Consider the following 12,765-nt stretch of genomic DNA (forward strand, 5'->3'; position numbering starts at 1 on the left):
GGTGGGTTATTTACAACAGCCCATAGTCCTTCCTTGCACAAAAGCAAGCAGCATTTTGTGGACCAGGAATCATAGTTTGTCCCATCCAACCGGGTTATCCAGGAGATGCCTGACAACAGTTCCTGTGCCATTTTACACCAAATACAAACTCAGCTAGGAATACTGTGTGTACTTACTCTCAGTACAGGCCTGGGCCCATAACCAGTGTTATGGAATTTGTTGTGCAGAGGTCTCCTTGTGCTACCAAAGAGTTGCACAGACAAGGAAGGGGCACTGAGAGCAGTAAAAATCACACACAGAAATACACTGAGTTCTAAAAGCAAAAAGTATTTTACTTTGAGGTGGTGTAAAAACATAAATGCACAGTCAAAAATAAACAGTCCAAGTCATACACAATAGCAACAGTCCAAGGAGTAATCCAAACTACAAAGTCTTCTTACCGGTCCAGAGGTCAATACACAGTTCAGGTTTACAACAGTAGTAAACCAACAGCAGAGCAAAAACAGTAATAGTAGAGATCAGTGAATTCAGAGAGAGAGAGAAGCTACGTTCCTAGCTTCCTCTTATGGCCATGAGAACACTTACACACCCATTGGCTAATTAACAACTTAAAGCCATAGCATTATGGTTAATATATTTTCAACCCAACATTGTAGGCTAACACCATATGCCTAACAGAATATCTATTTAATAAGTAAAGGAATGCTGCTTTAAGAGAACAACCATCAGATATGGAGTTGTGGAGGCAAGATACTGTAACTAGCAGCAAGTTCAAAAACCAGAAAAGCTGGAAACCTTGACATGAACTAATCTGTTCCAAATCAGTAGCAAGGAGTGTTTTTTTAGGCACAGGTATAGCTGCATTTTTAAACTGGGACAGAAAAGTACTTTAAATCCTGAAGTATTTAACTACAACAGTAGCTCCATTTATGTTCTAAAATGGTAAAACTTTGAATCCATTAATTATTTCAGTTCTTGCTCTGATAAATACAATTCAGGGTAATGAACACTCAATATTAAGAAGAAAGTAAGTAGGTATATCAGGTTACTTAAAGTGGTATTCTGTCAAAATAAATTAATTTTCATTGCTTATTCTCTATATAGCACTTCTTCTCCTTTGAAAGACATCTATCAGACATTTTAGCTCCTCACCAGAGATTTGTTGTCTTCTATAATACTATCTTCCACATTTCTGGCTTAAAATTCCTATCAAAAGCTAGGTCAAGGCTAACAAAGCTGCCTCTGATGTCACAGATTCATTCACGCCTGTTATAAAGATTAATAAAGTTAGTATCATAGCAATAAATCTATCTCATCCTATGCCAACACAAATATAATTGAGTACAAAGAGAACATTAGGCTATTTAGGCCTACACCTCACTTCTACAAGGAAATAAACATTTTGAAGACTTTTAAGATGAGTATTTTCCTTTTTTATTTTACAATCAACTATTTCTATGGGATTGTTACATTACAGCTTTTTGATTTGTTGGTAGAATTCATTGGAGCATTATGCCTCAATATTATAAAAAGTCTAATTTGCTGTTCAGTGTAACTACCTGAATACTCTTAACTTTTAGAACATCAGCAACATCTTGCTGGATTGGAACCCCTGGTCCATTTAGTCTAGCAATGTGTTCTCCTGGGGACTACACAAGAAAGCCCACTAGTCTCCCAATAGATGGTTTTCTGAGGCAGTCACATGGCCACTTCTATGAATTGGTCCAGCCCCTTTTTGAAGCCAGCCAAGCAGGTTACCAGCACCTTATCTCATGATTATTGTCATTCCTTCAATTCATACAATATGTAATATTTTCTATTTGACCAAAATTAATCACTAAGAAAATTGAATTCTTTAAAAGTCCTGTGTCCTTTTAAAAGCTCTCTTGGAAGCCCAAAAAAACCCCTTGTATGTTGAGAAGTAGAGAAAGCCTACATTCATCTGAGTTTCAGAGCTTTCTTTCAAAAACAGATCATGCCAGACAAATCTTATTGCATTCTTTGACCAAGTGACAAAACTAGTGGACCAGAGGAATGCTGTAGATATAATTTACTTGGACTTCAGTAAGGCATTTGATAAAGTAGTTCACAACCTACTACTTGATAAGATAGAAAAATGTGAGTTAGATAGCATCACCACCAGATGGATTCGTAGCTGGCTGACAGGCCGTACTCAGCGTGTGGTCCTCAATGGAACTGCATCTACATGAAAGGAAGTGTGTAGTGGGGTGCCCCAGGGCTCTGTTCTGGGCCCAGTGCTCTTCAACATCTTCATCAATGATTTGGATGAGGGGATAGATGGGGAACTCATCAAATTTGCAGACGACACCAAGCTGGCAGGAATAGCCAATACTCCAGAAGATAGGCTTAAGATACAGGAGGATCTGGACAGACAACTGTGAGAGAGATCTCGGAGTCCTAGTGGACAATCACTTAAATATGAGCCAGCAGTGTGCTGCAGCTGCCAAAAAAGCCAACACAGTGCTAGGCTGCATTAACAGAGGGATAGAATCAAGATCACGTGAAGTACTAATACCACTTTACAATGCCTTGGTAAGGCCACACCTGGAATGCTGCATCCAGTTTTGGTCACCGCGATGTAAAAAAGATGTCGAGACTCTAGAAAGAGTACAGAGAAGAGCAACAAAGATGATTGGGGGACTGGAGGTTAACACATATAGGGAACAGTTGCTGGAATTGGGTATGTGTAGTTTAACGAAGAGAAGAGTGAGGGGTAACATGATAGCAGTGTTCCAATATCCCAGTGGCTGCCACAAAGAAGAGGGAGTCAAGCTATTCCCCAAAGCACCTGAAAGCAGGACAAGAAGCAACGGATGGAAACTAGTCAAGGAGAGAAGCAACCTAGAACTAAGGAGAAACTTCCTGACAGTTAGAACAATTAACCGGTGGAACAACCTGCCTCCAGAAGTGGTGAATGCTCCAACACTGGAAGTTTTTAAGAAGAGATTGGCCAGCCACTTGTCTGAAATGGTATAGGGTTTCCTGCCTGAGCAGGGGGTTGGACTAGATGACCTCCAAGGTCCCTTCCAACTTCTTCTTCTTCTTCTTCTTCTTCTTCTTCTTCTTCTTCTTCTTTTTCTTTTTCTTTTTCTTTTTCTTTTTCTTTTTCTTCTTTTTCTTTTTCTTTTTCTTTTTCTTTTTCTTTTTCTTTTTCTTTTTCTTTTTCTTCTTCTTCTTCTTCTTCTTCTTCTTCTTATTATTAATTATTATTATTATTATTAATTATTATTATCATTTTCAAAATGTTTTTGCCCTATTAATAATAAACCAACCTGCAAAAATCAAATGTACATCATTAGTCGCAGTTTTAAGCTGAGAAAGGTTTTAGAAAATGACAAGGGCCAGGTTGGAAAGAATAACATCTTGCCATTATTGGTAGGCCATTTCAGGATAAACTAATTAAAGTGGGATTGAGAGGTGAATTATACTGAGATAAGCATTGGGGGGGGGAAACAGATGAGAAAACTAATAAAGTTTTAATTTATGAGAGAAAGGCTATAAAAAGGTCATGCTATAATACCATAAATTAAATCCATAGAAATAGAAATGAAAATAAATTTACATAGTAAATTTACTATATTTGGGCTGCAGTTGTTATGGTCCATGAGAAACTATAGTTTAATTCTCCTTTTAAGGTTCAGACAAGATGACTGGCTTTAGAGGAGACATTTCTGACACTGTCTTCTTCTGGAAAGGATCAAAAAGGGAATATGGTAGAGAAGAACACCGTGGAGCTATTGGACTGAAAAATTTTCACCTGGCAGAATCCCAAATCAAAGTGTAATCAACAATAGATCTGATGCCAGTGATGGTAGTAGGCTCCCACTGGTTTTATGGGGAAATGGTTAGAAAACAAAAGCTGTCTGAAAAGAGAAAATAGAGCTGCAAACAACATTCCTCCCCTCTGCTTTGCTGGCAGGAGTTCAGGAGAATGTTGGATAAACCAGTTAATCTGCCTTTTTGGCCACTGACAAGACAAAGAGGTTTGCACTGCCCATTTCCTGATTTTAATAGCAATAGCACTTAGACCAGAGGCTCCCAACCTTTTCTATACCCCGCAGCCCTTGAATGCTACTGATATATTCTTTCACCCCTTACAAAAGTTCGAAATAAAGGCAACGAATTATGCATATACACTATAATTTTGAAAACCCAAGTTTTTGCCCCCCCTGGAATATTGTCTCGCATCCCTGGTTGGGACCCCGACTTAGACTCATATACCACTTCATAGTGCTTTACAGCCTTCTCTAAGTGGTTTACAGAGTGAGCATATTGCCCCCCAAAATCTGGGTCCTTTATGTTACTGATTTCGGAAGGATGGAAGGCTGAGTCAACCTTGAACCGGACAGGATTGAACTCCTGGCAGTGAGTTAGCCTGCAATACTGCATCTAAGGGACGCAGTGGCTCAGTGGGTTAGGATGCTGAGCTTGTCGATCAGAAGGTCGGCAGTTTGGCGGGTCGAATCCCGAGGGCCGTGTAACAGAGTGAGTGCCTGTTACTCGTCCCAGCTTCTGCCAACCTAGCAGTTCGAAAGCACGTAAAAATGCAAGTAGAAAAATAGGGACCACTATGGTGGGAAGGTAACAGCGTTCCGTGCGCCTTTGGCATCTAGTCATGCTGGCCACATGACCACGGAGACGTCCTTGGACAAGCGCTGGCTCTTCGGCTTTGAAACGGAGATGAGCACCGGCCCCTAGAGTTGGAAACGACTAGCACGCATGTGCGGGGGAAACTTTACCTTTACTGCATTCTTACCACTGCGCCATCATGGCTCCTTAATATTCCTTTAAGTCAAGGAATATTAAGTTTCTTCTGAAATTGGGAATCTTCTTCATTAGAAGTGCCTAACATCAAGAAAGTTGAGGTAATTATTGAGCTACAGCAACCAGATTCAATCCTGTACACTGCAAATGTCCCAGTCTTGTAGTTTAATATTCTCATATCCAGCACAATTGGAGGCCACCAGATTCTATAGAGAAGAGTTAAAGTAAATCTTATCCTAGGTTTATAAGATCATAGAACTGTGGAACTGGGGTGAATCACAAAGATCATTTAGTCCAACTTTTGCAATTTTCAGTGAAAGAGTTAAGCTATTTTTGAGAAGTGACTTGTTTGGTTCGAATTGACGAGGACTCAGAGTGGTTAACACTAAACGAGTTTATTGAATACACAAGTCAACTGTCAACTGTCAAATGTTGCAACCTTTTATAGAGAAAGCGTTTGAACTGTAACCAATAGAAACAGTCTCTTTTCCCGCTCCTTGGTTGTGGCATCCAATGAGTGCACCTTATTTTCCCGCTTTAAACCTTGCAAAGCTGCACTGTGTTTGCAATCTCTTCCATGGCTTATTGCTAACTATTTACATACACAACACCCCTTACCCCCCAGTTGGTGTCATTTCTTTACAAAATCCATTAGGTATTTTGGTGGCCTATGTATTCTGGACGGGTATCTGTTACTTTGGCTATTAGGGACACTTCTTCCTGGTTGACTGCTTGGCTGCTGGTTACTACTAGACCTGGGCTCTGGGTTACTGGCTTCAGATGTACTGTCTTGTGTATTAGGTTGTGTTTGGGATTCATTGGTCACTGGCCTACTTCGCAGGGGTATTCCCCAATCAATTGGACTGAATTGTTGTTGTTGGGCATCAGAGAATGTGTCATCTTGCCCAACCTCTACACCGCTTCCTGGCCTACTGTTGTCTGTACTGTTTCCCCTTACTGAGCTTTGGTCCCCCTCAACAGGCACACACCCACTAGATCTTTTCCTCAGCTGGTCTATGTGTCTTTTACAGATCCTATTCCCTTCCCCCTCAATGATGTATGATAGGGGACCTAAGATTTCAGTTACCACCCCTGGAATCCATTTGTCCCCTTGGGCGTAGTTCCTGGCCCAAATCAAGTCCCCCACTTCAAATGTTCTGTTAGGAATGTCTAATTCAATGTTTGGTTGGAGTCTGTCAGGGTGTAATCTGTCCAACTTGGTCGATATTTTCCTGCCCCACCTCATTTCAGCTGGACTTTTCCCTGTAGCCGAACAAGGGGTTGTGTGTTGAGCCAACAAGAACTCAGCTAGTCTCTGATGCCAGTCACCTCGAATGATTCTTTTAAGCGCGTCCTTCGTGGTCCTCACATTCCTTTCAGCCAATCCGTTGGTGGAGGGGTGGAAGGGTGCAGAAGTCTTGTGCTTAATCGAGTTGGCCTTGAGGAAATCCTGAAATTCAATAGATGTGAATTGTGGCCCATTATCAGACACTATTAAATCTGGCAACCCATGAGTGGCAAAGAGGCCCCTTAATGCCTGTATTGTTCTGCCTGCCGTTACTGAACTGACCGGTACTACTTCTAGCCATCTAGAGTAGCTGTCGACCACTACAAGGAACGTTAACCCCTGGAAAGGTCCAGCGAAATCAATATGAATCCTGGACCAAGGATTCCTAGCTAGCTCCCATTTATGTGTGCAGATGTGTTGTTGTTCAGGCCTGGAACGTTGGCACAGATGGCAATTGGCAACGCATTCCTCAATGTCGTGGTCCAATCCTGGCCACCACAAGTGACTCCTAGCCAGGGCCTTCATCCTTACTATTCCGGGGTGTCCCTCATGCAATTCAAATAGAATAGCTGATTTGTGGATTTCCGGAATTACTACACGAGTTCCCCAGAGTAAGCAACCCATATGAACTGATAGTTCATCTTTCCTTCTGAAAAATGGACTGTATTTTACGTCCGGGTTGGCGTTGGGCCAACCGCTCATGACCCAGGCCATTACTCTCCTTAAGATGAGGTCCTTATTGGTTGCCTCAGCTATGTCTTTAGCAGTTAGGGGCAAATCAGGAATATCTTGTAGGGACATTACTTGTCCCACTGGGGCAGGGTCCTCCTCTGTTGCGCTAAGGGGCAATCTGCTAAGAGCGTCTGCATGACCCATGTCCTTACCTGGTCGGTATTGGAGGGAAAATGAATATGCTGAGAGGAAAATGGACCATCTCAGCATCCTGGGAGACATAATTTGGGGAGTCTGTTTATCTGTGGTAAACAGTCCCAGCAGGGGTTTGTGGTCAGTCAGTATTGTAAAGTTCCTGCCGTACAGGTAGTCGTGGAACTTTTTAACTCCTGCCACTATGGCTAAAGCTTCCCTGTCAATTTGAGCATAGTTCCGCTCTGCCTTGGTTAGTGTGCGGGAGTAGTAAGCAATGGGTCTTTGCATTCCCTGGGCGTCTAAATGGCTGATTACTGCCCCAACGCCATAAGGCGAAGCATCGCACGCCAGGTAGATTGGTCTATTTTCTATAAAGTGGGTTACAGTTGAACTACTGGAAAGGATGTCTTTTAAGGTCTGGAAACTCGCTTGGTGCTTGTCTTGCCAATGCCAAGGGGTCTTCTTATCTAAAAGCCTGTGCAGAGGTTCTGCAATGGCAGCCTTATGTGGCACAAAAGTGTGATAAAAATTTACCAAGCCTAGGAAGGCCTGTAGCTCCGCCTTGTTCCTTGGTTCAGGAGCCCCTTTTATTGCTTTAATTTTTTCAGGGGTAGGATGGACTCCACTTTTGTCAATCCTGAACCCCAAAAAATCAGTGGATTTAACCCCTATGCTACATTTTTCCTTTTTTAATTTTAATCCAGCCTTTCTAAATCTGCCCAGTACCTGTTCCAGCCGCTCTACTAACATTCCTTCATCTTTTCCAGCTATTAGGACATCATCAAAGTAAGGGCATACTCCAGGTATGCCCTTTAAGGTCCTCTCCATCACTTCTTGGAAGATGCCTGGAGCTGCTGCAATTCCAAATTGCAGTCTGTGGACTCGGAACGCCCCCTTGTGGGTAACAATTGTCTGTGCCTCTGCAGCCTCCTTGGAAACAGTCAACTGTAAGTACGCATGCGCCAAGTCGAGCTTGGCGAAGATGGCGGCGTCCTGGATCGTGGCGAGGACCTGCTTCACCGTCGGGACCGGGTAAGCATGCTTTTTCATTCCAATGTTGAGGGTGGCCTTGTAGTCGGCGCAGATTCTCACATCCCCATTGGGTTTGAGGGGTGTGACAATCGGCGTCTCCCACAAACCGCCCTCAACAGGTTCTAAAACTCCGAGGCCTACAAGCCGGTCGAGCTCGGCCTCGATTTTTTCTTTTAAGGCAAAAGGTACCCTCCGGGCCTTTAGCCTGATTGGATTTACTGAGGGGTCTAGGTTAAAATTAATGGGGGGCCCTTTGTACTTGCCTAGAGATCCATCGAATACGTCTGCAAATTCTTTGCAGACGGATTCGAGGGTCTTATTTCTAATCACAGAATTTATTCCCCCAATCCAAATTCCCAGGGCAGGAAACCAATTAAGCCCTATTAAGCTGGTCCTATTCCCCTCCGTAACTATCAAATCTAAGACCCCCTTAAACCCCTTAAAGTTTACTCTAAGGCTGGTCTTCCCTTTTACGATTATTGGACTTTTTTGGAAGTCCATCAATTGAATATTTGTTGGACTAAGTGGAATTCTTTTTCCGCTTAGTTGTTCGATTTTCTCAAGGGTTTCAGTGGAAATTATCGACACTGAAGCCCCTGAGTCGATTTCCATTCTGCAAGGGACCCCTTGCAGAAGGACTGTGATTTTTAATTTTCCGTCCGGAAAATTGTGACCCCTTCCCCGCCGTCTCCGATTGACTCGGGCCACCTCCCTTAGGTTTGGAATTTTCACCCGGGTTTTAGGGGTCTCCTTGCCACTAGCTTTGGGGGTTACCTTACCCTCTGGCCACACATCGACTTCATTCAGACGGGTGTCCCGAACGCGGTTTCTGCAGATGGCCTGGATGTGGCCGGTCTTGCCGCAAGCCCTGCACTTGGCGGTACGGAATCGGCAGGAAGCGCGGGGATGGTTGCCGCCGCAGCTGCCACATCGGTTCTGAGTTTCGTTGTCGCGCGGTCTGGTTGCTGTGTCCCGCCACGGTCGTTGTGCCCCTGTCGGTGGTCTTTGCGGTGTTGCGGGTTGTTGCCGGCGGCCAGGTTCAGGCCCCTCGCTTCTGAGTTGTCTTGGTGCCATCTTTCCGAATCGCCTGGAGACTTCGGCGATCTCTTCCTCCCACTGCTGATCCACCTCCCCGCAGTCCACATAGCCCTCTTGGTTAATTTCGGGTGCTGCCGCCATGCTACTGCGGGGGGGGGTCGCGATACCCGGTTGACTCATACGTTAGGAGTTCGTCTAGCACTTCTTGTAAATCGCCGGTAGGTTTGGCGATTATTCTATTCTGTAATTGTTCATCGCGTAAGCCCAGCACGACTCTGTCCCGAATTCTAATTTCTAAATTATCGTATTTGCAACGCACTGCGGCTTCCCTGACGGCAGCGACGAATTTCTGTATGGACTCCCCCGGTCTCTGATTTCTCTTTTCAAAGATGCGCCGCCAAAAGAGTTCGGACCTTCGGGGAGTAAAGTGAACTTTTAATTTTGCGAGGAGGTCGGCATAGGGCACGCTGGAGACTGGTTGTGGCTGGCACAGCCCGACAGCAACTCTGTAGACCGGTGTGCCGCAGATTGTCAAAAGTGCCGCCGCTTTTTTCCGGTCGTCAGTGATTCCGTTCACTAACAGGAATCCTTCGACCTGACCGATGTATTCTTCCCAATCTTCGGGGAAGTTAGGGTCGAATTCCTTCAGTGACCCGATTTGCGCCATTCGGAGAATTTTTCCCTATTCTGCCGCGGCCACTCGGTTGACTATGACTCGCTCTGAATTTGCCGCCTTCACGACAATTCTTCCTAATCTCTGGTCTTCTGTCAATCCCACCTTCGTCGCCAGTTGTTTGGTTCGAATTGACGAGGACTCAGAGTGGTTAACACTAAACGAGTTTATTGAATACACAAGTCAACTGTCAACTGTCAAATGTTGCAACCTTTTATAGAGAAAGCGTTTGAACTGTAACCAATAGAAACAGTCTCTTTTCCCGCTCCTTGGTTGTGGCGTCCAATGAGTGCACCTTATTTTCCCGCTTTAAACCTTGCAAAGCTGCACTGTGTTTGCAATCTCTTCCATGGCTTATTGCTAACTATTTACATACACAACATGACTGTCCAAGCTTCTTATAGTTAGTTATTTCTGGGGCAATAACAAAGAATTCCTGATTGTCTTACAGCACTCTTTTGTGCATCTGAACATAACGACTCTCCTTAGCTTTCACTTTTCCATACTAAATCTCATTTCTCCATAGTGAACATCCCAAATCCCTTTAACCCGTCTTCATACAGCATGTTCTCAAGTTCCTGAATGATTTTTGTTGTTCTCCTCTGAAGGATAGTGTTAATATCCTTCTGAAGATGTAATGCACAGAACCATACACATTACCAGTGATGATCTTGCCAAGTCATAAGAGATGGAAATAATGACTTTGACACAATGCTTCTTCAGATGTAGCCCAGAACTGCAATTGCCCTTCTAATGCACTTGACTCATGTTAATAGTTGTTAAAGACCAGGATCCCACTTACTAGGGCTGACTCACATAGCGCCATCAGTACTTCCCCCCCTTTTCAATGCAATTATACAGCTTACCAATTGTTGCAATTGTTGATCCAGCTTATCATAGTGCCACCTAACCATGTTAATATTTTGCCAATAAGAATATCATATAGAACCTAGTCAAAATCTGTAACTTTACCCATGTCCACTAAAATAGCTACTCTGTCAAAGGAGACAAAGTTTTTCTCATGTGGCTTATTTTTGACAAAGCTAGCAATCATGTTGTTACCTTCAAGGTGGTTACAAATGGCCTATTTATTACCTGGTGCAACATCTTTCCAGGTATCGATATTAGGGTTACAGATCAATTATTACTGGGATATTCTTTCTTTTTTTGAAGTGGGGGAGCATATCTGCTTTTTCTCAGTCCTCTGGCTCCTTCTTCAGGATCTCTCAAAGATAACTCAGACATCCTGACAGCTCTTCAGCAACTTCCTTCATTATTCTAAAGATATTTAATTGAATCCGGGGACATGAAAGCATTTAAATTAGCAAGACCTTTTCCCACATCCTTACTAATGTGCACCCTCCTTATTGCATTTGTTTCTAGTCTAGGCCACTCAAATCACCATTTCCTGTGAATGTAAAGACAGAGCACTGCTTTATAAACATTTTAAATACAATTATGTTGTGTAATAACAGATGCTTCCATTCAGTTTAATATAACTTGCATTTAAAAATCAAAACCTCTCTTTAATTCCATCCTGTTACATAACTACAAATTTTGTTGAAGTATAAAAGAATTACCAACCCTCTAAACAAATGGAAGTCCAAACAGGAAAATCAAGTGAAAAAGTTTACCCCTCCTAGAGTTTTATTTAGAAAATCAACTATTAAGACAGATAACCACATTAAAAGAAAAGTATTCAACAGTGTGTGTGTAGAACGTGAAAAGGTCAAAGATGAGAGAAAGAGAAGATGAAAAGCAAAGTTCTAGCAAGCTAAACTGGGAAGAATGGAAAAGTACAGAAAAACAAAGAATAAAAAAAATAAAACTGAAAGATTTAAATCTGTAGGATTTATTTCATCTATTGTAGTAGTTTCCAGTTTTTGGGGTACATAAAATTATTCCCTCCCCATGTACAATTGCTCATATTTAATAACAGAGAAAAAAACATTGAAATTGAAAAATACAACACAGGACAATTAGCTTAAAGGTATATGTAAAACAAGAATTCATTATACAAACAGTTTAGTGTGTAGTGGAATAAAACAATGATTTGGGCCCGGCCTGATAGTACTGAACTTTTTAAAGAAGTTATTATTTTTCTCAATCAAAATGGAAGTTTCTTTTATTTAGCATATGGAAATTCATTCCTGGCAGATGGTAGCTAACATGTCAGAGCAGAATGAATTCTTTATGTCACTTCTGAATGATGTTACATTAGTGGGTCTTGAAATAGGTATGCTTGACAAAACACAGGGTCAGATTTGTGATTGGGATTTACTGCAGATCATTGTGTGTATGGACAATCTGGCTGCAAATGAGTAGCTATTTTAGAGTCTAGTGCTGATTATAATCAAAGACAGACTTACTGCCCAAAGTGTGTAAGAGGAAATTATAGATGGGATGGATTCCTTTGATCACTATGACACTGTCATTTTCTTTTCAGATCTGGCCACACACAAAATTACTTTTGCTTATCAATTTGCCTTTTTTGTTAGGGTTTGAAAGTATGGCTATTGTAACCAAAGAAATGCTTTGTTGATAAACCTTATATTTCATGTTCTGCCTGGCAAGCAGACTGGCTTATGGGACCTAACTGGAGAAGGAGTGGGGAATGTATGTTCTGGGTAGAAGCTACAAACATACATCTCTTACCGGGATGCTTAAGTGCCCACCTTTTATTTGCATAATAGTAGCAAGAAAGTGAAGATGCTTTAGAAACAAGACTGATATTGAAATTTTGGATGTATGGGATTATTAGAAAAAGCAAATTTAGCTATGAATAATGGAATTAATGAACAGAATAATAAACTAAGGTATAATAAAATAAAATTAACTATTCAGACAATTAAGATCTGAACTTGAGAGACTATTTTAGAAAAGTCAACTTGAGATAGAAATATTAGAATTTTAGCAGTTGTTTCCTAGGCAACTACATGATATCTTCACAATACATGCATACACAAAGCAGAGGAAGAATCAAAGTGCACACTTAAATTATAATGTATTTACAAGGGAGGATATTAAAAACAAACAAACCCAAGGACAGACCCTTAGAGAACACATAAGCAGAAGGGACCCA

This window comes from Vipera berus (assembly GCF_964194415.1).
Source record: "Vipera berus genome assembly, chromosome: 5".
Classification (NCBI taxonomy): domain Eukaryota; kingdom Metazoa; phylum Chordata; class Lepidosauria; order Squamata; family Viperidae; genus Vipera; species Vipera berus.